The following is a 22,428-nucleotide window of genomic DNA, read 5'->3' as shown; positions in this document are numbered from 1 at the left end:
CATTTGTTTTCTGTAAGTATAGCAAATTAATTTTCATTAATATTTAGCATAAAATATTTTAACTAAATATTAAAACGTTTAATACATTTTTTAACACATCCCTAGACTCTACCATAGCGTAATCCAACTTACGGTGGCAGAGATCTCCACCTACCTGTTAGACGTTGCCAGTAGTACATTTCACACTCGTACATTAGACTTCACCTCCTGAATTAAAGCGATGGAGACATGTAAGTTAACATTTTGTGTGCGTTTGCACTAGATAATTGTTAACAGTAAAAGTAGTAATTTTACTACAAAGTGTAAGAGTAAATGTAAATGTAGATTATTCATATATAAGTTTACTTTTGTTAATAGCCCCCTATACCTGTCAACATACTCACACACATAGCACTTCATGCTTGAAATACTCCTCAAATTAAAGTGTTTCTTGATGTTAGCTGTGCACTATATATCCGAAATTTTTGACAAAGTCACTGTAAATGTGAAACCATGATGCTAACAAGAACAGAAATGAAAAAATAAGCGATAGAGGTGTCAAAATGTATTAAGGGAATCGAAATGTTAAGTGTAACTAACAGATGAAGGGCACTGCTAATTAATGAAATGAAAGTGAGCCAAACTATGTGATCTAAGGTAGGCAGTATGAAGTGTCAAAGTGATAATTTCAGTTTGTGACTGTTAACTATGCAGCAATAAAGCCCTTTTGCCACTGTCATGTTCATGGTGATGCTCTAGACAGCTGCATTTACTACTAAACCATACGCGTCGTGTTACTGCTCATGTCGTGCAAGAGGGAGAGGGTCAGAGAAGCTCCTAACAGGGTTATTAAGAATCTAAGTGGAAGTTATAATTGATAAAACAGTCTACCAAAGATGTTGTTGGGGTCGGAATGATGTAAAATTATGCCTTCTATGTCAGTAGCACTACTTTGTTCATTAATGTAGTGCAAATTTCATGCTTTCACCAGACTCCTACTATGTCATGGATGAAAGAAAATTACTGCAAGCAGTATAAGTGGGCTGGAAGTATGTTGTAAAAGAAAAAACACAGAACATCATTTAGATTTGTGTGCACACCTGGAGATAGATAGATCCCACAGAGTTAGGGAATGTTAAATGTGGTTAGTGGTGGCATGCATAATACTCGCTGAACTCAGGGGCATATTTACAAGCCGCTATTGCCACCACAACGTCACTTTCAGTAATGTTGGGGTGGCAATAGGGGCCTCGCCTTATTTACAAGGCAGCGTTAAGCCACTTAACACGGCGTAATGCTGCCTCGTAAATAAGGCACCCTTTCACGCTGTATTTAGCATGAAAGGGGAGGGAAATGGGTGGCGTAAATAGGAGGCAGTGCCTAAATTAAGACCAGGGAATACCTGGTCTTAAACAGGCGCAACAAAGAGAAATGTGTCATTTCTCCTTGTTTTTGATGTTTCTATGTATGCTACATTGTGCCACACACAGAGAAACAGCCAATTGCCATTGATAGGTGCAGGAAGGTGATCCTTCCTGCACATTAACAATCAATTTTTGTTTTAACGTATTGAAACTTCTATTTGTGCTGCATTAAGCAGCACACATACAAGTTACAAAACGTCATTAAAGGACTGTTTATTTGCAGGAAGGGAGACCTTACTGCACATAAACAATCTTTCCCTCAATGCAGACACCAATGCACGATGGTGCAAAGGTGCCTGCATTGGCACTAGGCTGCTAAGTTTAGTGCCAGCACATGGGGAAATGCAGGGCTGCACCATATTGTAAATATGGTGCAGCTCTGCGTTTTTCAAGTGGTGGAGTGCAGCATTAAGCCAGGACGGCTAAAGCCTCACTCCATCACTTAATTGTAAATATGCCCCTTAATATGTTGATCATAGGTGGTCATGGGAACTGATTTGCTGGATGCATGCAATCAAAGTCCTCTATGGTCAACAGAGTGATAATAAGTAGGGCATACAGATGTAACCATCGATTATTCCCCTGTTGCGGCTCACCATCCATCTGTTTGCACTTTTTCATTACAATTGTGGGCAGTGCTTAAAAAAAAAAAACAGCCCCATCTCATTATGCATTTAGACTTCTATGTGGTGCAATGCTGAGATGCCCAGGTTGGAGGCAAGGAAATAGTGTGAATGCCCAATAGCTGAATTGTCGCAAGTAGAAGGCCCATGCTGTGGACAGTACGACAGATACACTATGGGGCAGATGTACGACCCTCGGTGTTTGCGACTCACAATTTGCATTCTTTTTGCACGTTGCAAATTGTGAGTCGCAAACACTGATGTACAACAGTGTCTGAGACACTGTTTGTGATTCCAAAATCAGTCACAAAAGACCTGCATCATTAATATTCATGAGCAGGTCACAATTTGCAATCTATAGGGACTGTCTGGCACTCACTGGGATGGTGGCCTGCTTGGGTCAGCAGACCACCACGTCTGTGACTGCTTTTTTAATAAAGCAGTTTTGTTTTAATGCAGTGAGTTTTCCTTAATGGAAAGTGTGATGCATTTAAAAATGAAACATGAACGTGGGAACACTGCCTGCTCTTAAACAACATTTCTGCTGCCAATAGCAAAAGGGAAGAGGTCCTCTGGGGTCCCCTTCCCATTTGAGACTGGCTTAGCTCCAATTTTAAATTGGAGGTAAATGTGATTGTTTGTCGGAATACAATCTTAAATCCCCCTGCGACTCATTATTGGGAATTGACACATTGGTACGCCCCTTCCTAATAGGGACTCACAAACCCTATTTTGCAAGTCGGTAACAGGTTACTGACTCGCAAAATATGTTTGCTACATGCTGCAACCCTCTTTAGCAGTTGCAAATGGGCCGATTTCCTGTTTGCAACTGTTGTAAACGGTCATACAACTGGGTCGCATTGGAGTGGATCGTGAACACCCAAATTCAATTTTTTTTCTTGTCATGTGACCCGTGTCATGAATGACATGAAGGATGAGTAAATGGGTAGGTGTCAATCCTCAGAAGAGAGTCATTTAACAGTTTTATTTCCTCATGAACACTAAGTTTCCTCCAAAAACCAAAAGTGAGGCAATATATTACAACAGATGAAGATGAAAACAAATAATGGCCAGATGTGCAAAATTGCGTGTTTGGGATTTCCTAACAGCGAATTTTAGAGATTTGATATTAGGAAATTGCAAACTGCGATGTAGAACACAGTGTTTGACACTGTTAGCGATTCATAGTGGGTTGCAAATAGACCTGCCTCATCAATATTTATGCAGGTAGCAATTTGCAACCCATTGCAATGGCTTCAATCACAGGGATAGTGGTCTGCTGGGGTCAGCAGACCACCATGTCTGTGATCGCTTTTAAAATAAAGCAATGTTTTTTTTGTAATGCAACCTGTTTTCCCTAAAGGAAAATGGGATGCATTTTCAAAAATAAAAATGGAAAGCTAGTGGGACCACTGCCTGTTCTTTAAAAATGTTAGCACCCACATTCACAAAGGTGAAGGGGTCCCTTGGGTACCCCTTCCCGTTTGTGACTGGGTTACCACCAACTTGAAGTTGCTGGTAACTGCGACTGTTTTGCAACTGCATTACGTGCCGCAAAACATTCATACATACGAGTGCTATTCGGTACTAAGAAGGGACGCCCTAAACACGCCAGTTCCTAATACCCAATGGCAAAATGCAATTTGGTAACACGTTACTGAGTCATATTTTGCCTTTTGTACATGGATCATTTGCGACCGGTAAAATACTTCGTACATCTGGGCCTAAGACACCACTGTAGGTCAATGGCAATGTCAGGCTCAATCAGCATGACTGTGGAGGGAGTTCGACAAACTATGCTAGCTGCATGATGAAACTGTCCCTAAAATGTATTGTTGTTTAACCTGACTGCTAATTTAGGGTACTCATACTGGTTGCAATGACTCCAAGATAGATGGCATCTTCCAATTACCAGTGGCATTGGCAGCAGAACTGTGCCTGGAGAATTTGAAGTCGGCCCACTTTGCTGACTCCTGTCAGATAGCTTGTGTCAGTGTTAAACTATTCACAACTGCTCTTCAGAGTAGGGCCAATGGTGGCATCAAGTAGTTTTACATGAGATGCCGGTCTGCCCTTAATTGGGATGGTGTTCCTCAGGTTTATGTAGTCTTTCCTCTGTCCACCTCAGAATCATTTATCCATCATAGGATTAACCAAAAGTTCAGCTCTTGTGTGAGGTGGTACTTTGGACATGCCTTCATGGTAATGTATATATGCTGTTTTGGTGCTGCTTGTAAACCTCCGCTGAACTGCTGTAAGACTGCTGATGAGCCACTGCCAAGTCAATCATATCTATTTGCGGAAGCTGTGTCCGGGTTACACACTGGGTGACAAGCCCCTAAGCCAATTTGCTCATGGTTGGGGGCAAACTTGAAACTGTGTGCTGAGATAGGAACGAGAGGGATGCTGCAGGGAGTTGAGAGCTCTATTAAAATTGCTGATAGTAGAGCTACTGGCTCCATAGGCAGGTGCACTCTGATATTTTACATTTTGAACAGCCTACCCCTGAGATGAGCATACTGCCATGGTTTGGGCAAACAAACAAACCTCCTTACCTATGCCTATATCTAAATGTGCCACACAACAAGATGATGGACGGCGTGCTTAAACTTTTTAAACACTCACCCCCAGTCACAGATTCAGATTCAATCCACTGTTCTTTTGCTTACCAGTTTGGACCCAGCGATATGCAAATCAGTCTTGACCCTGCTACCCATGGGAACAGTTCAGCCCGAACTGCCACGCAAGGTCCTCCCTGGATCTGAACTAAGCATCCTAGTACCAGTTTCTGGGTATCTCCTCTCATCAGCCAGGTTAGCTTGAATCTAATGGCACAGTGGGCAAAGCGACCCACGTCTGAGCATACCCTGGCCACTTAGGGCGAACATAGCAACACAACAAGATGATGGACAGAGTGCTGAAACTATTCAAACACTCACCTCCAGTCACAGATCTGGGTTTAGTCCATCGTTCTTTTGCTCACTGTGCCACGAAAGTTTGGACCCAGCCATATGCAAATCAGTCTTGACCATGCTCTCCATGGGAACAGTCCTGCCCGAGCTGCCAAATCAGGTCGCTCCTGGACTGGAAACAAGCGTCCTAGGACTGGTATCTAAAATTACTCCAGAAGCAACATAACCTATGAAAATGTAAATGAGTAACTTTCCTCTGAGGCTGCTGTCCTCTTTCGTTTATGATCGGCTGTGGATACCATCAGAACTGCTATATATTTAATAAAGCAGGGAGTACAACACTGACTGTGCTGTGGACCATATTAGATGCATGAACGTTCGGTCAATAATGCAGGCTAGGCTATGACAATGTGTATCGAAGGAAGAGACAATCACCTTACTTGTAGATTAGTAAAAATCACGGTACTTATGACTCATGTATACATGAGTCCATGAAGCAAAAAGGGCAATATACGATTAAAAAGAGCTGTATTGAATAAACTACATCTCTCACCGGTATTTAATGTTTATAATGTTTATTCAAAGTAATTGATTCTCTTAATAAGATTATAATAACAATTTGTGCATGCAGAATTTTAAGTTTTTTTTCTTAGATTTAAAGCAAATATCATTCAGTTGGTAATGATGTATGTACTAATAGCTTGTTGATTTTAAACGAACAACAATACACTGATAATAATGACAGCTCTAATACAGGATTGAGAGTACTGGTTTATGTTTTTGGGGCAAAAACTAGCTCCTCCCATTTTGCCTTACGTTTAAGCAAGTACATATGTACTATGGTGAGGTATGGTGCACCCAGTACGGGTACAAAGCTGCTCAGTTAACTAGAGTTAGAACTGCTTTTTAGTCATATGCTCTTTTTAGCCTTTTTTTTCTTGCTGTCTTTTGCTGTCTTTTTATAAACTCAGTGGACTAATGAAGTTATGTATTCATCTATGAATTATGTAAGATTTATACTTGAGGATAACCTTGTAGGCTATTTATTCATCACTTTTCCTGTCTGGGCATTTAATTAAAAAAAACAATTATTATTATTATTATAGCTCATTTGACTTTTAACTACAGACTATCTAACTAAAACAGACTATTTAGGATGAAAACAATGAACTCTTAACTATGTTTATTTTTCTACACTGTGAACACTTTCATGGCTCCATCTTTATGGTATTTCATATCAACTCACTCAGTCTTTGCTCATTCTGGCAACCATTGAAAATATAGTTTTTGGGGTGTGCCTTATGAATAAATAAATAAAATCAGCAGAGGTCTCATTTCAAATTGGTTTAGGAGCAGACAGTTACATTTGCAGTAATTTGTAAATTCGACATATGACGTACTGGGAAATTGTTTGCATTTCTGCATTGCAGTAAGTTAAAATATGACTATCAAAGAGAAAGTATCAAAGACATACTCAAACTATTTGCTTCTTACGCAATGGAAAACCTAAACAGCTTCTGTTTCTTCAGAAACTGAACAAATGAATTCTGTCATTTGTTGTTGCTCACTTAAAACATTGTATTATTAACTGAAATATTGCTGCTAATCTGAAATGTATGTGGAATTTAAATTGAAAGAATCAGACTTCACACCTTTGCACCTTCCAGGAAGATAACAGGTGGACATTCCATGTACATTTGCAACAGTTCTGTATCCATGATATGGACTTGCAAACCTATCTTTGGCAGGTGTCATTTAGCCCTCGGTACTGAAATGAACGGGACAAATTGATGAAATGCATTATTACTTTAAATGAGCATTTCATTAAGCTACATTTATAAAGAGATTTTTTAAAATATACAACAGTACTAGTCATTTCGATGAAAGAGAATACTCTTTGGTCTGTTTTGACTGAATGTTACATTTGGAAATTATGGTTGGCATAATCTGCTTTCAGACTCAATTTGCAAATATGAAAAACAAATGAACTAACAGGATTGTTTGTGAATGCCACATAAAAGTGCTAATTATAAATCATTTGCATTCCTACATCTTTGCCCTCGAGGAATGTCATAAGAAACGGTTTTATATTTTGCTGTACTTGCAATATGCCTGCAATCTACAGAGCATGATTAATTTACATTTATAACTCCCTGTGCTATTTTAGGCATATGGAATGAGGAAGAAAAATATTGTCCACTTTTTTACAACTCACACAATGTGTATTTAAGAGTTTCTGCTACATAATCCAGTAAAATATCATCTATTGGTATTGGTATTGGTAATGATGACTTTCTTTCTTTCTTTCTTCTTCTTTCTTTCTTTCTTTCTTTCTTTCTTTCTTTCTTTCTTTCTTTCTTTCTTTCTTTCTTTCTTTCTTTCTTTCTTTCTTTCTTTCTTTCTTTATTTCTTTCTTCCTTCCTTTCTTTCTTTCTTTCTTTCGCTGTCTCTCTCTCTATATTCACTTATATTCAGTTAGGGTTACATTTCACTCAAAACCAGTGAAAGTTAGCAGCTACAGTTACCTGAGCTAACTATAATGTACGCCCCTGTAAAGCCCTACTTATGACCTCACATGGTACATCACTCATGACATTACTCATGACATCGCTGATGACATCATCTACAGAAGCACACAACACAAGAAACACCCCTATACAACCTCCCACACACCTGCTCACACACCCACACAACCACTCACATACCCATTCACAGACCCAAGATGGCTGTGAACACTTCCTGGTTGAAGTGTTGGTAGCCAGTCAGATTTGAGCTATGGGAATGTCCGATCCTCCGCGGATCTATGTTCCTATATATACAACTTTGGATTTCCCTTAATATTTCCAAAACTACTGAATGATTTACATAAATTTACAAAAAATGTTGCTTTCTGGTCCAACAGCTACCTTTCAGTCCAATTTGGTGTAATTGCGTACAGCAGTTAGGGTTGTAGTACTGTCTAAAATCCCTTTGGAAAATGCCATGATGAAAACGTGTTTGCGGAGCTCCCTTTTGTTTTTGGCCCCCAATTAACGAATCGCCCCGAATGTTTGAAGACTGCAGCTGAAGTGAGCGTCACACTCAGTTTACAAATTTCATGAGGATTCATCATGCGGCGCCAAAGTTAATGGCGAATCAAAAAACTAACATCCTATTGAAACTAGGTCCTAATTATAAATACATACTGCCGACTGCCAGTAGGTAGTTATAGTTAGGACTTAGTTTTCATAGGAAAAGCATTTTTTGACTTGCCTAAAAATTTGGTGTTGCTTGACTAATCTTCATGACCAGGTTCTGGTTGCCATAGAAGGTTTGGGAGAGATCTGTGCAGTGGGGACTGAGAATTTGGGGTGTGAAAAAAGAATGAGTTATAATTTTAATTCCCATAGGAACCTTTAGCCACAGCTACAGCCCAGGCAACTGAACATGCTTACTCTAAATTTTGGCAGGCAGGTAGGTTTGTGCCTTTTGCTGTTTTGGTGTAAATCCGTTCAGTAGTTGTTGTGAAATTAAGTTTAAAATTATAGTGATATGTCTGGTCGCAAAGTCTTCCTGAACAAAAACGAGCTTGCGCAGGGAAATGCACTGCTCTGATTCAAGCCATAAATAAAAGGTGGTGGTCATGCGGTTCCCCTGGGACCCTGCCCAGACATTAAAGCATTTCTTTTAAAACAAAAAAATTACCGTTAATATAAAAAAAGCTTGCTTGAAAATAACCCCCAGGATGGCCAGATCCTGGGAGCATATAATCTTGCAGCCCTGATTTCAGGAGCGCTATCCCAAAGGGCTATGCTCTTTTCAGGTAAGATAGACATGCTAAAAGGGGTGTTGGGCTGGCACTTATCTATCACAAAGTACTCTCGGCGATTTGCAAGGATGTGACTATTGAAGCCCTCAAGGCAGTCCAGTTCAAAATTGCTAGGGACGGCCAAGTCCTTTTCTCTGGAATCCTTCTTTATAAGCCCCCGGGAGGCAATAAAAATACTTTTTGCCATACTGTCCAAGTTTTAGCGGAGAGCAGTCTTCTTTCAAAATTCTTCACCATCCTAGGTGACTTCAACTTTTACCTGGAGGCCTCAGATGATAAGCATACAGCCAATCTCCTTGATATTGGTGATTCTTTAGGACTAGAACAGTTAGTTAAGCAGCCTACACACTTATCTGGTCATACATTAGACGGCCTCTTCTCTAATGATCCATCTTTAAAAATCATAAGTATCCTTCTGGTGATCTGGTCTGATCAGCCTTAATGCTCGGCAGCTTAGGTAGAACAGACCAGCAACCAGCTATAAAGACTGGATAAAATAAACTCTGCTACTTTGGAACAGTCCTTAGCTGAGCACTACCCTCCCCTACATGCAGAGGCTGAGTCAGTGGCCACATCCTATACAAACTGGTTGTCTGACAACTTCAAGGAGATATTGGCCACCAAAAACCAGCGCTCCTCTAGGAAGGAACCTACAACCCCTTGGTTCTCAGAAGCCTTTGGGCTTGAAAAAAAAGCCTGCTGAAGGCAAGAAAGGATCTGGAGAAAAAACTATAATAACCAGGGGGCATATGGAGTTAAAATTAACGCCGCTTTAGTGGCAGAAAACTCCCGCTAAAGCGGCGATAATGGGCTTGATAATATGCCCTGGAGAATTCCCATAGAAGTCCATATTGTCACCAAAACATGGGCTTCTATGGGAATTCTCAAGGGCATATTATCAAGCCCATTATCGCTGCTCTAGCGGCAATTTTCTGCTGCTAAAGCGGCAATAATTTTAACTCTGTTTCTTGATAATATGCCCCTAAATGAGATTATTATACCAGAAGGCCTTAACCTCATAGAAAGATCTTATAAAAAAGGAGAAGAGTACCTATTTTGCCCAGGCAATCGACAGGGCCTCTAATTCATTGAAATAACTTTTTCAAGTTGTTTATAGAGACTAACAACTGTCTTAAACAAAACCTATCCTGCTGATAACCAATAATTTTTTGATTCCGTTGCTACTGCCTTCAAAGAGAACTTCAACAAGGAGGACCCTCATCCTCCTGTAGCCCTTACTTGGAACATTAGGTGACTGTTCTTTCATACACTTTTCTGACACTACACCACATCAAGTAAGTTCCCTACTTCTACAATACAAATCAGGCTCCCCTTTTGACCCTTGCCCAGTAAATATCTTGAAGCTGGTCTTTAATATCATGTCTGCCACAGGGACAATCCCCTCTGCCTGGAAACAGGCCTCTATCCTTCCACTCCTAAAAAAGTCCAATTTAAAGGTTAACAACACTGCCAACTAGTGTCATATCACTCGACTACCTCTGCCTGCTAAAATCTGTGAGATTATAAATCTAGAACTGTCTAAATAAATTTTTGACAATCAGTTCTTGGACTCCACCTGTATGGTTTCCGACCAGGGCACAGTACAGACACCGCCTTCATCAAGGCAATGGAAGAAGTGAGGAAGGCAGTCGATGGCGGAGGTTTAGCAGTTATGATTTTACTGGACTTATCTGCTGTCTTTGATACTGTTGATCATACCACTCTTATGGGCTGTCTAAGTAAAATAGGAGTTAAGGGGGTCGCGCTCAACCTTCTCTCTTCCTTTCTCAGAGACAGAGCTCAAATAGTAATGTTAGAGAACTTCAACATCCCACCCTACTCACTGCTTGTAGAGTCCCGCAGGAGTCGTCCCTTAGCCCCACACTTTTTAATGTTTATGTAGCTGCACTGGCCCCACTCATAAGAAGTTTCAATCTGGAGGTAACTTCGTATGCTGATGACACCCAGCTAATAATTACAGCAGCTCATAATGACATGTCAGCCCCCCTAAGATGCTGTAATTGCATCAATGCAATCAGTGGCTGGATAATTGGGCATTGCCTTAAGCTTAACGAAGGGAAAACTGAGATTTACCCGGCTTGGTCCACCAACTTGTGGCCTGAAAATCTGCCACAACCACCTCGCCCGGTCACCAAAGTAAAGAATTTGGGAATCATCATTGAAGACAACCTAAATAGGAGCGCGCAAATATCATCTGTCACATCCACAGCTTATAATATCATTAAAATGATAAAAAATCTTCCTTTAATTCCAGACAGTCAAAGAAAAACCCTGCTTGTACTTCCCAGGATGGACTATTGTAATAGTTTCTATCTAACCGTTTTAGAAAAAGATATGAGTCGACTACAATTAGTCTAAAATGCTGCAGCAAGATGGATTTTAAATTTTCCTCAATCCCATACCATCAAGCAGGGACTTTGCAAACTGCACTGGCTTCCCATGCGCAGCTGGGCCAAGTTTAAAGTCCTCTGCTTGGCCCACAAAGGACTGCATAACTCAGGCCCAGAATTCTTCAGGACGGTGTAGTAACTAGTTGTTTTTACATATTAGGTTGCATTATCAATGCATACTTTCTATGTGGTGTCCTCTTTAAGAAGATAATGTTATGCTTAGTAACTGTGGACTGTTAAGATTCATTCTTCTCTTGGGAGTTGGTTGGAGCTAGCTGCCTTCAGGCTGGCTCCTCATCCATGTAACCAATAAACAACTTCTATTAAGATTCATCTGTATCCTGGTTGAATTACTTCATTTTACTGGTGACGAGCTGGTTACATGGACAACCCTGCTAAAGTGACATTATCAAAACGCTGATGCGCACAACCTATTGTGTGCACAATTATACCTGTCATTGTAACTTTACTTCATAAAATGCAGAAAGTTTATGTTTGTTAAATCTCACAACACTTTTGCAACACATTGAATAGTTTCTTCATTAGTGTCTTACAGTCAAATAACGTTGTGTACATTGTGCCATTCACTTTGCATAATAGGAATTATTACTCTTTTATATCATAATGTGTACCTTACAATCTGTAAATCCTCCTCCTTCTTTTCTTGAGACACCAGGTGAGCCAACAATTAGGTGGGAAATTTGGCACAACGCTTTTGAATCTTACTTAGGCGCAATAGGAGCTTCCAGATTCAATGCCGAAAGGAAAAAATATCTTCTTTTGCATTCTCTAGGCTTTGAGGGCAGATCAATTTTTAAACATCTACAAGACTTACCTCAAGAGGGTCCTGCTCTCAATGATGTCTACCTAGAAAGTGTTCTAAAACTCAAAACACGTTTTGATAAACTACCAAGCCTTATGATATTCAGGCACAAGTTTTTTAAAAGAAAACAATCTGAAGGTGAAGACATAGATTCCTATATTTCTGTGCTACGGAGATTAGCGGCTGATTGTAAATTTGAGAACTTTACCGAACAGCTCATTAGGGACCAATTTGTATGCCACTGTAAGGACAAAAATATCAGACAAAAGTTGTTAACCATGGGTGATCCGACCTTGGACGAAACCATAAAACTAGCAAAAAGCATTGAAATATCTATGGTATCTCTAAAGGAGTTGGAGGAGAAAGTTACTGAGCCTGTAAATGCCGAACAGTTTAAACTCCAACAAATCATCGTCAAAGGGATTGAAATCCTCGAAAGGAAGTGCATCTGCCTCGGGAAGACCTGATAAGAACACTGCATCAAATAGAAATGAAGTGACATCATGCATGAGGTGTGGTTATTCTATTCATCCCAAAGGTTCACGGTGCCCAGCATCAAACGTCACATGTAACTATTGGAAGAAAATAGGTCATTTTGCTAATGTTTGTTTAAAGCTAAAAAACCAAAAGAAATTCAAAAAACCAACAGTATGTATGGTCGATTCTGAGTCTTCCTCAGATTCTGAAGTTGTTTCAGTTGTGTCTGATACTAACTATCATGTAGTTAATGAAGGTGATCCTAAAGATTGTATAGACCCTATTGTGGATATAAGTGTGGGTGATAAGTGTGTTAAATTGTTGGTTGACTCAGGCGCAAAGATAACAATGATTACCCAAAGGCTTTTTGAAGAAACATGGGAGGGGAACCTACCTCTTCTTCCGCCTGACCGTTCACCAGTATCCTATGAGGGCAGGAAAATTGATTTGTTAGGTTTCTTTGAGGAAGAAAAGTCTTTCAAAGGTAGAAGGATAAAAGGTAAAATTTATGTTGCGGTGAAAGGACTCAACATTTTAGGGTGGTTCCACCAAGGACTCTTCGGTATGATACTCAAACCGGGAAGAAAAGAACAAGTTTTGGTTGTTGGATGTCCGGATGAAGTACAGACCCTCAAAGATAAGATGTATTTAGTCCAACTTTAGGGAAGATAAAATGATTCAAATATAGAATCATAATAAAAGAAGGAGCTTCACCAGTCAAGCACAAACTTAGGGGAGTACCTTATAGCGTTAGAGAAGATTTAGAAAAGGAAATTCTACAGCTATGTGAAAAAGGAGTCATTGAACCAATAGAATCTTCTCTTTGACTTTCACCTTTGGTCGTGGCCAGGAAAAGGTGTGGCCAACTCAGGGTATGTGTGGACTTGAGATCCCTAAATAAAGAGATCTGGGTTGACTCACATCCCCTTCCAAAAATCCACGATTTGTTTGCATCTACAAAGGGTGCAAAAATATTTTCTAAACTTGATTTGGCAAGCGCGTACCATCAGGTCGAATTACATCCTGAATTGCGTCATCTGACTGCTTTCGTTTCTCCCTTGGGAACGTTTCAATATCGACGCATGCCGTTCGGCTTAGCGTCGGCCGCGTCGGTGTTTCAACGTGTCATGAACAACATTCTTAAAGGGGTTGATGGAGTATTGGTATTTCAGGATGATGTTCTTGTTTTTGCCAAAGATTCGTCATCTCATGAACTTATATTAAACAAGGTCTTAGGCTTATTCCAAGAACATGGGATTGTTTTAAAGTTGGAGAAGTGCAAATGTTTTTGCACAGAAGTCGAATATTTAGGTCATGTTGTCAATAAAGATGGAGTCAAACCCAGACCTGGGCTTCTTGAAGCTATTTCTAATGCTTCAGTCCCCACTGATAAGACTGGAGTCAAATCGCTTCTTGGGTTGTGTGAGTATTACTCGAGGTTCATTCCTCATTATGCCACAATTGTTCGTCCTATCAGCAATATTCTCAAGAAAGGGGTCAAGTTTGTTTGGAATGGTGAGTATGAGTCAGCTTTTCGAGAAGTCAAAAGTCTCTTAGGAAAGGGATGCATACTTAAACCTTTCGATCCAAGCCTTCCGTGTTGCTTGACGGTAGATGCCAGTCAAGTGGGTTTAGGTGCAACTTTGACGCAAGATGAGGATGGAGTAGAAAGAACCATTGGCTTTGTGTCTAGGGTATTAAGATCTCCAGAATTGCAATATTCTGTGATCGAAAGGGAACTTTTGGCTTGTGCATGGGCTATTGATAAGTTCAGGCCATATGTGTGGGGAAAACGTTTTGTTCTCCAGACAGATCATATACCTTTAGTTAACATTTTAGGAGGTTGCCTTACTAAATGCTGTACTCCTAGAATAATGAGAATTGTTACAAGATTACTTCAATATCAATTTGATATCAAACATATTGTGGGAGGGAAGAATGGAAGGGCGGATTTTCTTTCTCGCTTTCCTAGTAACAACCCTCATGATGATAATGATGACATCTCTTTTGCTGAGTTAATTGACAAAAATTACGAAGATTGTTTAGTGGCTGGGGTTGATATTCCTGAATTGAAATTTTGTTCAGAAGAAGAGTGGAGGAAATGTTTTGAAAATGATTGTGTGCTCCAAGATGTATGTAAGTTTGTTAGATGCGGTTGGCCTAGGGAAAAAGTTCTTTCTCCTACACTCCAACCTTTTGTTAAGGTTGCAGAAGAGATCTCTCTTGAGGATGGGATTTTGTTACGTAGTGATAAAATAATCCCACCTCTTGTGTTTAGGAAAGGGATCATTACTAGAGCCCATGAGGGTCATCTGGGAGTTTCTTTTACTAAGCGTCGCATTCGCGACACATTTTGGTGGCCTGGAATGGACTCTGAGATTGAAGAGTTTGTTTGTGATTGTGTTATTGCAAAACATCTGACAAGTCCCTTAAAACTTTTGTTCCTCCCCTCTATCCGGTCGATTGCCCTGACCGCCCCTGGTCGAAAATAGGTATTGACATCATGGAACCCTACATGACTCCTAGTGGAAATTCCAGATTTATTTTAATTTCAATTGACTATGCTTCCAAGTGGCCCGAATTTAAATTAGTTAGAGGTGCAGACACTAAGTCTATTGTCTCTTTCTTAAGTGAAATTTGGGCAAGGGAGGGTTTCCCGGAAGTTCTTATTTCTGACAATGGGAAACAGTTCGTAAGTAAGGAATATGAATTGTTTTTATCTACCTGTAAAGCACATTAAGAGTTCTTTATATCATCCACAAGGAAATGGTCTTGTGGAGAGGATGAATCGAGTCATTGGTGACTGCGTGAAATGGGCTAAAGCCAACAATCAGGATGTAGTTAATTCTCTCAACAGCATGATTTGGTTTTATAGGACGACCCCTCATTCTTCCACAAGGGTGTCTTTTGAGTTGATGAGGGGGAGGAAGCCCAATACTCTGTTTCGTCCTGGGTGGATGTCTAAATGGATCAACAGTGTTTCTGATGTCAACAAATTGATGTCTCACGTTAAGGAAAGTGTCACTCAAACTCAAGTCAAACAGAAAAACAGTTTTGACTCGAAAAGGGGTTCAAGAGTTACCTTGTTGAGTGTTGGTGATATTGTGAAAATTCAAAAATCTTTTCATGTTAACAAAGGTGAGAGTAAATATGGTCCTCCTATTAAAGTGATCAAAATCGTTGGAAATGCCATTCAGGTTGAGGGTGGATGCTGGTGGAATTTGAGTAAAGTAGCCAAAGTCCTTTCCTCCTCTGAAATCCTGTTACTAATACTCATGTTAGTAATAATTCAGATACTAGCGAAGTTAGAAAATCGTCCCGTGTTATCACCAAACCAATAAGGTTTAGGGAATGAATGTTTTATACCTGTTGTTTTTATATTATATTTTTTTTGTTTTTTTGGTTTTTTTTGTTTCTGTTAGAGGAAGGGAAGGTAATGTAGTAACTAGTTGTTTTTACATATTAGGTTGCATTATCAATGCATACTTTCTATGTGGTGTCCTCTTTAAGAAGATAATGTTATGCTTAGTAACTGTGGAATGTTAAGATTCATTCTTGTGTTGGGAGTTGGTTGGAGCTAGCTGCCTTCAGGCTGGCTCCTCATCCATGTAACCAATAAACAACTTCTATTAAGATTCATCTGTATCCTGGTTGAAATACCACAGACGGCTTTCAAGAGATACAAGCCCAACAGAGAACTCAGACTGGCCAATGCCAATATATTATTTGCTGAGACATTTAAAAAGAGGCAATGGGGCAGTAGAGGTCTAATTCCCAACACTATCAAACTCTGGGACAGCCTCCCACCCCACCTCAGAGCTATTCCTTCATTAACATTGTTTAGCAAACCTGGCTATTTAACATCTAAGTCTCTACTCACCTGCCTCTTCTGACAGCGCCAAGACACCTTTGGTATTTGCGGGCGTTAAAAAATTCCTAACATAACATAGGGCTTATTAAAGCCCCTGGGACCACCCCACCTAGAGCTATTATTATTAACGTGGGCGGGCTAAATGGGCCTTCCCCCAGCCCTGAGGACAGTCACCCCAGGGCTAATCTGTCTTATGTGTGGGGGGCCTCCTGGATCCCAACTGCCCCGGGGACCGCCACCTCCTCTGGGCAAATTAAAACAATATGGAGAGGGCTTCACAGACCCCCCTGCCCTGGGGACTGCACCCTCCCTGGAGCTAATGTATGGTGGTGCCTCACGGGCCCCCCTGACCCAGGGACTGCCATCTCCCCAGGGCACAGGCATATTAATATTTTTAAAAAAATATCCCCAGGGACCACTACCTCCTCGGGGCTGAAATAATTAAATAATGCTGAGTGGCGAGGTTCCTGCCCACTCATGCAGCTCCGGGGACCACCACCTCCCTGGGATACAAATACATATTATAGGGAGTTTTTGCTGCCACCAGACCCCTGGACAACCACCTCCCCAGGGCTATTTATATACGAGATTGGAGGGGCCAGCTCCAGCAATGTCCCAGTGTGCACACCACTGGAACATTGCAGTTTGCTATGGGATATGGGATGGCGTGAGCACTGCTCCCACCATCCCATAGAAAAAGGTTTTCTCTGCTTTGAGCAACTGAGAGCATTATGCAGAGCACACCTTGATTTTTACACCCAGGGAGCTGCATCTTAGGAACTCCCTGGGTGGAAAAAGCAATGCCAAGTCTTGCAGGGACCTTCAGGCTCCCCCTTCGTCCCCAACAAGATGGTCATGCCACAAAGGGTGAGTTTCCTAGGGCCAAAATGGTCAAAATGGTCCTGGAGGGAAGCCGCTCAGCCCCACTTCCTGTTAGGATTTTTTGTATAAATGGCCGGACCAGGGGGATGGGGTCTCCGGGCCCGAAATTGGCCTCAAGAGGGGGGCCGTGTGGCCCCCTTCCTTTAAAAAAAAAATATAAAAAAAGAGTCAGGCCCCGGGGCCCAGAAAGGTTAAGAGAAGGAGGGACCATGCAGCTCCCTTTTAAAAATTTTTTTTTTTTTTTTTTTTAAAAGCTACAAATCGCAAGGCCCCAACCCCTTACTCTAATACTCTGCATACGAACTGCCTGGAGCGCTCCTGGTTGAAGGATCACATCAACTTGGCTGTTGAGGGTCCTTAGGGGCCAAGGAGACCTCCTGTTATCTCCAGTTAGCCCCACACAGTGGGATTGCTGAGAGGTGGTCAAAGGCAATGCCCCCTTTCTCCACCACACTGCAAACATGCCTCTTGGCGCACTGCTGGAGGGAGGATGAGGCCCCTTTCCTCCTGAGGGCCTCAGGACTAAAGTGGACTTCATCCCACTTCAGAGTGGTGGAGAAAGGGGGAGTGGCCTCTGATGACCTCTCAGCAATCCAGGTGTGTGGGTCCTACTTGAGGTACAGGTGGGCTGGTTGGTCCCCAAGGACCCTCAGGGGCCAAGGGGACTTCATCCTCGTGTGCCAGGAGATGCGTTTGCAGAGTGATGGAGAAAGGGGGTGTAGCCAGCATAAACCTCTCAGCAAACCCACTGAGTGGGACTTGATGGAGGTAACAGGAGGGGTAGTTGGCCCTGAAGGACCCTTAATAGCTGAGGTGCATCTGCAGAGAGATGGAGAAAGGGGACATGGTCTCCTACGATATCTCAGCAAACCCGCTGTGTGGGTCTTACTAGAAGTAACAGGAGGGGTAGTTGGGCCACATACCCCTCCTGTTGCCTCCAGTAAGTCCCACACAGCGGGGCTGGTAAGTGGTGTTTGTAGGACATACCCTCTTTCTCCACTACTCTGCAAATGCAGCTCGTGGCGCACTACTGATTGGGGGGTGAAGTCCACTTTACTCCTGAGGGACCTTAGGGGCCAAGATGCAATCCCGGTACCTTCTGTACATCCTACAGAGCGGGATTCATAAGAGCTGGCTCGAGGCCCAAACCCCTTTTCTCTACCACTCTGCAAGTGCGATTACTAGTCAAAATAAAAAACAAAGGTTACAGGTAGGTTATAGTAGGGAGTTAGCATTTCAAAAAGCTTAGAAATTCACAGAAAAAAACAAAGGTTACAGCGACGTTATAGTTATGTTATCTTTGTAAAGTTCATAGCTGTCCCGGCAAAGGGACGTCCCAGCGCTAAATGCCAGAAGTGAGAGTGGGAGAGAAAGTGTCAGGAATCACGGGAGGTTTCCTCCCTCTACTTCCATTGTGGTTACGATTTTCCCGCTGCAAAAGCACCCAAGAGCAAGCAATCCTTTTAGTTGGAGTGCTTGTTGGCACCGCAGGAATTCCAACATGGCTGCCAAACATCCTGAACCTGCTACAGCACACCGCTGTTTAGCAGTCTAGTCTTTCAAGCATTAACTGCCTAAGAAGTGTGCTTCAACATTCCACTGCGCACTTCACCAAAGAATTCACTGGAAGAGCACCTGTTACCCAAGCGTCGTGGAAGTCATTCAGGGTAGTCGCGAATTAACGGGGTTAGTTTCGCCGGTCTACTTACACTCTCAGAACCAGGTTAGCACATTTATTCTTGAATTATTAAATAAGAAAAGTTTCTGTGTGGAATATTTTCTGAAGGAAAAGATTAAACACTCTAAAAGAATTCTACTGAAGTTTTAGGCATTCCTCTAATCAAATGACATTTGTTAAAGGAAGCCTCTTCTGAATTTGACAGGGCGTGCGTGAGCATTCTACACGCAGCACTGTAATCGGTAGTAGAGTAGAAAATTCACTGGCTCCACAATCATTTGAGCCGTCAATAAACCAAATGTTAAAAAACTGACAGAAATACACGAGCGCGTCTAGTGGAGCCTTCCGTGGCGCGCTCGCAGTGTATCTAAAGCTTGGGAGATAAATTCATCAAAAGCATCACTACTATCTCCGGGTAGCGATTAATATGAAAATTTAGATCAAACAATAGACGCATGTTCGGAATCATTCTGAGGTATGTGAAGCGACCTCATGTGTAAATAAGGAAAGAGACATGAGCCTTTCTGCAGGCGCCTTCTCTATAAACACCTCATTGCCTGAATATTTTTGAGAGCACTCTCTCTCTTTAAAAGAACCGCTAACCAAGAGGGTTCCCAGAACATAGGCATAAAACCGAACCATACATTTAATAAAAGAATTACTGGCACATTCACGTAGCGCCCTCTGCTGCCCAAAAGAATAAACAAAATATTCCTGATTTCCAGTAAGGCAACATAGTTGCTGGTGATACTGAGCCTGCAAACTTAACGAAGGAACTAAAATGTTCTAGTCACTAAATGTCAGGTTCCACCTAGCTCATCACAGTGAGTAGAATTGGTAGAATGGAAAGAAAAGAACACACATACATTATTAGATATAAAGAAACCATACTCACCAAATCTCTCTCTTCCATCATAGTGCAGAATTCGGAGCTGAAGAAATCTAAAAGGAAAAACAAAGAAAGCAGTGAGCTGAGTGAAGACTTCTCTAACCCATACATATAATGTACTAAGAAGTAAGAAGAGGGGCAAGTTCCAAACACCGTCCTGGTAAGATAAGTAATCCTTAATCTAAAATAAGAAGGTACAAGGTATTTGACAGCAATTGATAAATGTGTATTTATTAGCCTTGACCGAGTGAAGAGAAGAAGACGACGAAGCAGAGCAGGCGGAGTTTGGAGCTGTCTCTTCTCTGTCCCAACCCCTTTCCCCCCTCAGAACTTACCTGTAACGGAATGCTAAATTAACCTAGCAGGAACAGTTCTGAGAAGGGCATTGGAACTTAGCGTCATTCTGCTCCTGTGCGGGTACTTCCTAGTTGGAGGTACAGACCTGACAGAAAGCTACTGATCATTGAAAAAGCCAGGTCTTCACCGCTCTTCTAAAGGATAGAGAGTTAGGGATGTTTCTGATGGAAAGTGGTAGAGAATTCCATAGAGTCGGTGCAAGTACCTTGAATGAATATCCCCCTGCTCTAGTTCTATGGAACAGAGGGACTCATGCCAGATGGAGGTAGGCCGTGCATATGACACACATCGGGATGTAAAGATGGCAAAGATCGCTTAGGATTGCTAGACCTGAGCCTGCAAGAATTTTATGCGTAAAGCAAAGTGCTTTAAAAAGGATTCTTTGCTCCATAGGCAGACAGTGAAGAGGACGCAGAATGCGAAGACCAAACAGTGCCTAGGTAGGGCAAACACCGTGTGAGCTGCCACATTCATAGTGCGCTGCAGCCTTTTAATCACAGATTTATTGGATCCACGCAGCAGACCTTTGCAACAGTCCAGCATGGCCAAAGCCATAGCTTAGACAACCAGTTGGCGGGTATGGGGGGTAAAAAGAAACAGTATGGGTTTAAGGTCACACAGCAAACCAAAACAGGTCCCTGCCACGGACTTGGCGTGGTCCTCAAAAGAAAGGGCACTGTCAACTCAAATGCCTAGAGTTTATAAGATGGCTTTAGGCAGGGGGGGTGCGCCCTGCTTCCGAGGCCACCAGTTGCTGCTCCAAAGGTGTGAGTCTGTACCTAGTATGAGGATCTCAGATTTAGTGGAGTTCAACTGGAGACAGTTAGCCTCTATCCAGGCTGCGATGGCGGTCAGGTCCTCCTGAATTTAGTGTCATCCAGGCCAGGGTTCTTGGTAAAGGACAGTATTAGCTGTGTGTCATCCGCATATGACACCAGAGAGATGTTGTAGGCTTTGGCCAGCAAAGCCAGCGGACGAATATAAACATTGAACAGGGTCGGGCTCAGTGCCGACCCCCGGTGGACACAGCAGCATAACAAATGCATCTGAGAGTGGAAGGGAGGGGCAATGACTTGAAGGGACCTGTTGGTCAGGAACGATGTGAACCAGGCGAGGGCTTTGCCGGTGATGCCCATTTCCTGCAACCGGAAAAGCAGGATGTCATTGGAGAATGTGTCGAAGGCAGCACTGAGATCAAGCAGGATAATTGCCAACATTCTACCCTCATCCATGGATGCTCTAAGTTGCTCAGTAACTGCAAATAAGACTGACTCTGTGCTATGTCACAGCCTTAAGCCATTTTGAGAGGGATCCAGTCTGGAGCAAGAGTCCAGATACTGAGTTAGAGTGGTGTTCACATAGGATTCCATTATTTAAGCCAAGAAAGGAAGCAGAGAGATCAGATGGTAATTCTCTAGTCTGGAGGCATCTAATGACAGCTTTTTTAATAGTGGAATGACTTTTGCATATTTTCAGGATTGCGGGGACTCTGCTTATGATAGTCAGAGATTGATGAGTTCTAAACAGCTAGGTAGAAGGCAGTCTTGGAACGTAACAAAAAGTTGGGAAATAGAATTTAAAAAACCTTAGAAATTCACTGAAAAAAGCAAAGGTTACAGGGACGTTATAGTTAGCGTCCGATTTCACTCATGCAAAACCAGTGAAATTCATCAGTTATAGTCACCTGAACTAACTATATCTTACGGGCCTGCAATGCACTGCTTATGACCTTGCATTATACATCACTCATGACATGGTCAGTGACATCACTGATGACATCACTGTGGTACAGGCAAGGACCCGATGGTGCTCCTGAGTGGATGCTCTTCATTGTCCTGAATGCGTCATCTGTGGTGAGCAGAGCCCAGTTGAGCACGATCTGCTGGGGCGAGAAGTGGTTGCGAGAGTTGATGGTGGACGTAATGGCGGGTCTTGGTTGAAGATTTTGCTATTCACATATGCCATTTGTGATAAACTACTGAAAAATGTATGATATAAAATTAATTCACTTTTCCAGCACTTTTCCCCAATTGTACTTGTTCTTATGGACATGGAAATAAACCTACATAAAGCACAGTCAAGCACGCATACAACATACCTTGTCCAAGATGTGTAGGCCAGGGAGATCCCTTTCTTACAGACACTATGACAATGATGGACCTGTACTAAGTCCCCTTGCATAGTACATGGTCTCACTATCAACACTGCAAAATATGGGCACTTCCCTTTGAGAACTCATTTTCTCAAGAGGACTGAATGCTGCCAGTCCTTGTTACCGGTTCTATTAGAGCATC

At 41.9% G+C, this 22,428-nt stretch overlaps 1 long non-coding RNA gene across 1 annotated transcript in view; it reads right to left on the bottom strand.

Moving 5' to 3' along the window:
- The window catches only part of LOC146829453 (uncharacterized), a 137,600-nt gene that overhangs the window by 64,290 nt on the left and 50,882 nt on the right, over nt 1–22,428 (bottom strand). Inside the window, exon 2 of the long non-coding RNA XR_014961987.1 lies at nt 19,784–19,830. This is a non-coding gene — a long non-coding RNA (uncharacterized LOC146829453). The remainder of the gene's footprint in view (nt 1–19,783; nt 19,831–22,428) is intronic.

The sequence above is a fragment of the Triturus cristatus genome, chromosome 5_2 (genome assembly GCF_964204655.1).
Source record: "Triturus cristatus chromosome 5_2, aTriCri1.1, whole genome shotgun sequence".
Classification (NCBI taxonomy): Eukaryota; Metazoa; Chordata; class Amphibia; order Caudata; family Salamandridae; genus Triturus; species Triturus cristatus.
Note: the sequence above shows the minus strand (reverse complement) of the source record. Positions and strands in the feature narration are given on the sequence as shown.